This window comes from Moschus berezovskii, chromosome 27, assembly GCF_049115385.1.
Source record: "Moschus berezovskii isolate FMDL1 chromosome 27, NW_MosBer_1.0, whole genome shotgun sequence".
Taxonomy (NCBI): Eukaryota; Metazoa; Chordata; class Mammalia; order Artiodactyla; family Moschidae; genus Moschus; species Moschus berezovskii.
Window position 1 is genome coordinate 64,160 of NC_142486.1, and position 4,569 is coordinate 68,728.

Sequence of the window (4,569 nt, forward strand, 5' to 3'; positions counted from 1 at the left end):
TGGAAATTGTGTCAGACTTTATTTTTTTGGGCTCCAAAATCACTGCGGATGCTGATTGCAGCCATGAAATTAAAAGACGCTTACTCCTTGGAAGGAAAGTTATGACCAACCTAGATAGTATATTAAAAAGCAGAGACATTACTTTTCCAACAAAGGTCCGTCTAGTCAAGGCTATGGTTTTCCCGTGGTCATGTATGGATGTGAGAGTTGGACTGTGAAGAAAGCTGATCGCCGAATAATTGATGCTTTGAACTGTGGTGTTGGAGAAGACTCTTGAGAGTCCCTTGGACTACAAGGAGATCCAACCAGTTCATTCTAAAGGACATCAGTCCTGGGTGTTCATTGGAAGGACTGATGCTAAAGCGGAAACGCCAATACTTTGGCCACCTCATGCGACGAGCTGACTTACTGGAAAAGACTGATGCTGGGAGGGATTGGGGGAGGGAGGAGACAGGGACGACAGAGAATGAGATGGCTGGATGGCATCACTGACTTGATGGAGGTGAGTTTGAGTGAACTCCGGGAGTTGGTGATGGACAGGGAGGCCTGTTGATTCATGGGGTCGCAAAGAGTCGGACAGGACTGAGTGACTGAACTGAACTGACTGAAGAGAGTCATAGTTACTCCAGCCATTTACCCGTGCTTCATTGAATTTCTTCACTTTGACATTCAGGGCACTGGGCAGAAATCACATCGTGTCAACACCCGCCGAGGGCCTTCGCCATGCTTTGTTTTAATTAAACAGTCGGATTCCCCTGGTCCGCACCAGTTCTAAGTTGGCTGCTAGGCGCTGGGCGGAGGCCAGGCGTTGCGCGCAAATGAGGCCCCGTGGGCACACCCGGAGCGGGGGACCGGCGTGCGGGCCGCGAGGGGCGGCAGGGGCGGGTGGCGTGGCGCGGCACAGCTGCCAGGGCGGTAGGGAGGGCGGGAGCCCCCATGGCCCGACAGCCAGCGGACACGCACACACACGAGCACCGCACGCGCCCGGCCCTCCGCGCATGGCGGGGGCAGCCGCCACGCCCGCCACAGCTAGGGCGATCCATAGGAAGGGCCCGGCTTGCGTCCAGAGTCGCCGCTGCCGCCGGCCACCTGGGTGCCCGGGCCCCCGAGGATTGATCTCCCCCGCCACCGGGGCCCCGGCTGCTCCCGGCCACGGCCCCCGGTCCCGCCGCCCCCCCACCTTCCCCCCCGCGGAGCAAGGGAGGCGGGGTGGGAGGGATCTGGGCGGGGGAGGGCCCTTAGGGGCGGCCCTGGGCGTGGGGGGGTTGGCGGTGCCTCTTCCAGCCTTGGCGTGAGCCCAGCCCCGCTTCTCACCCCAGGCTGACCCACCCAGCCCTTAGAGCCAATCCTTATCCGGAAGTTACAGATCCAGGTTGTCAACTTCCCTTACCTACATTGTTCCAACATGCCAGAGGCTGTTCACCTTGGAGACCTGCTGCGGATGTGGGTACAGCCTGGCCCGAGATTTACACACTTTCCCCCAGATTTTCAAGGGCCAGCGAGAGCTCACCGGACGCCACCGGAACCGCGACGCTTTCCAAGGCACGGGCCCCACTCTCGGGGCGAACCCATTCCAGGGCGCCCTGCCCTTCACAAAAAAAGAGAACTCTCCCCCGGACTCCCGCCAGCTTCTCCGGGATTGGTTGCGTTACCGCACTGGACGCCTCGCGGCGCCCATCTCTGCCACTCCGGATTCGGGGATGTGAACCCGACTCCCTTTCCATCGGCTGAGGGCAACTGAGGCCATCGCCCGTCCCTTCGGAACGGCTCCCGCCCATCTCTCAGGACTGACTGACCCATGTTCAACTGCTGTTCACATGGAACCCTTCTCCACGTCAGCCTTCAAAGATCTGATTTGAATATTTGCTACTACCACCAAGATCTGCACCTGCGGTGGCTCCACCCGGGCCCACGCCCTAGGCTTCAACGCTCTCAGCAGCGGCCCTCCTACGCGGTGTAGCGTCTGTGGTGGGGGAAGTGGGGGTGGGTGGGGGAGGTGGTCCTTCCCCCTCAGCTTCCCCCCAACCCGGGCTCCCGTCCCTCTCGAACCTCTCCGACTGCCGGCGACGGCCGGGTATGGGCCTGACGCTCCAGCACCATCCATTTTTAGGGCTAGTTGATTCGGCAGGTGAGTTGCTACATGCTCCTTAGCGGATTCCGACTTCCATGGCCACTGTCCTGCTGTCTATATCAACCAACACCTTTTCTGGGGTCTGATGAGCGTTGTCATCGGGCGCCTTAACCCAGCGTTTGGTTCATCCCGCAGCACGAGTTCTGCATACCAAAAGTGGCCCACTAGGCACTCGCATTCCACGCCCGGCTCCATGCCAGTGAGCCGGGCTTCTTACCCATTTAAAATTTGAGAATAGGTTGAGATGGTTTCGGCCCCAAGACCTCTAATCATTCGCTTTACCGGATAAAACTGCGTGGGTTTTCGTTGCGAGAGTGCCAGCCATTCTGAGGGAAACTTCAGAGGGAACCAGCTACTAGATGGTTCGATTAGTCTTTTGCCCCTATACCCAGGTCGGACAACCGATTTGCATGTCAGGACCGCTATAGACCTCCACCAGAGTTTCCTCTGGCTTCGCCCTGCCCAGGCATAGTTCACCATCTTTCAGATAGAATACGGATAGAATACGTGCGCTCATGCTCTACCTCCCCAGCGTGGCGGGCGAGACGGGCCATTGGTGTGCCCTCGGCGGACTGGAGAGGCCTCAGGATCCCACCTCGGCCGCCAGCTAAGGCAGCCTTCACCTTCATTGTGCCACAGCGACTTTCATGCGAGCCCCTGACTCGCCCACGTTAGACTCCTTGGTCCGTGTTTCAAGACGGGTTGGGTGGGTGGCGGACATCGGACATCGCCGCTGACCCCGTGCGCTCGCTTCTCCGAACGAAAACTCCCCTGGGACCGACAGCGTGACCCGCCCGGGGCGCACTGAGAACAGTCCACCTGGCCCCAACCCACCCGGTTGGAGGCGGGCTGGGGTGGGAGAGCGGTCACGCCGTGGGAGGGGCGGCCCGGCCCCCCCAGAACCCCACGCGCCCGCCTCGGCTCGGCTGACACGGGGAGTGGACACCGGCGCGCCCCGCGGAGAACTCCCCTTGGAGGGAGCGCCCCCGCGGGGGGAACCGCTGGGAGGGGAAGAGCGCAGCGACAGGTCTGGCCACCCGTGGACCCGGGATTCAGCGAGCGCTGCTGGGGTGGGGGGTGGCTGTAACACTCGAGGGGGTGGACCCGCAGCCACGACAGTGGAGCACCCCCGAGCCACCTTCCCCGCCGGCCTTCCCAGCCGTCCGGGAGCCGGTGGAAATGCGCCTGGCAGCGCCCCCGGTCACCGGCCAGGGGTCCGTCCCCCGTCGACCCCACCCGCCCACCCCTGCGTCCTTCCCGCCGCCCACCTCCACCCAGAGACGGAGGGGAAAGTGGCGAGGGGTGGAGGGAGGGCGGGTGGAGGGGTCGGGAGGAACAGGAAGCGGGAAAGATCCGCCGGGCTGCTGGCATGGCCGGACCCGCCGCTGGGGTGAATCCTCCGGGCGGACTGCGCGGACCCCACCTCTTTACCTCTTAACGGTTTCACGCCCTCTTGAACTCTCTCTTCAAAGTTCAACTTTCCCTTAGGGTACTTGTTGACTATCGGTCTCCTGCCAGTATTCAGCCTTAGATGGAGTTTACCACCCACTTTGGGCTGCATTCCCAAGCAACCCGACTCCGGGAAGACCCGGGCCCAGCGTGCCGGGGGCCGCTACTGGACTCACAACGTCCACAGGCTGGGCCTTGATCAGAAGGACTTAGGCCCCCCACGAGCTGCACCAGGGATGGGTCTTTCCTACGCCACATGTTCCACGTCCCACGGCGGGGTGGGGATTCGGGCCTGAGCTCTTCCCTGTTCACTAGCCATTCCTGAGAGAATCCTGGTTAGTTTCTTTCCTCTGCTGACTAATATGCTTAAATTCAGGAGGTCGCCACGTCTAATCAGAGGTCTCATCTTGAAGGGCGCGTGCACAGGCGCACAGGGCGAAGGCGCCCACAAGGAGGGGTCCTGAGAAGGGGACAGAGACCCGCGGCCGACCTCCCCAGGCCCCCTTCCCCACGCACACACAGCAACCCTACTGCCCACCCTGCCGCCTACCCATCATCCCTTCAAGGGGGCGGCAGCGGCGGCAACAGAAGCGTGGGGTGGGTGGAGAGTGAGATACCGAGGAGGGGCGGGTGGGGAGCACAAGCTGGCGGCGGATGGAGGAGGGGGTGTGAGGAGGTTGGGGCACGCACGGGCACCCTGACCCTGACCCTGACCCCCTGACCCTAACCCCATGAACAGTATGAAAAGGCAAAATAATAGGGTACTGAATGAGGAACTCCCCAGGTTGGTGGGTTCCCAATATGCTACTGGAGTTCAGTGGAGAAATAAATCCATAAAGAATGATGGGATGGAGCCAAAGCAAAAATAATGCCCAGTTGTGGATGTGACTGGGGATAGAAGCAAGGTCCAATGCTGTAGAGAGCAATATTGCATAGGAACGTGGAATGTTAGGTCCATGAATCAAGGCAAATTGGAAGTGGTCAAACAG

The 4,569-nt window shown here is 60.8% G+C and overlaps 2 pseudogenes; one reads left to right on the forward strand and one right to left on the reverse strand.

The window, feature by feature from the left end:
* Positions 1-818: 818 nt before the first annotated feature.
* Positions 819-1,731, forward strand: LOC148773596 (uncharacterized; annotated as a pseudogene).
* Positions 1,407-3,960, reverse strand: LOC148773597 (28S ribosomal RNA; annotated as a pseudogene).
* Positions 3,961-4,569: the final 609 nt, after the last annotated feature.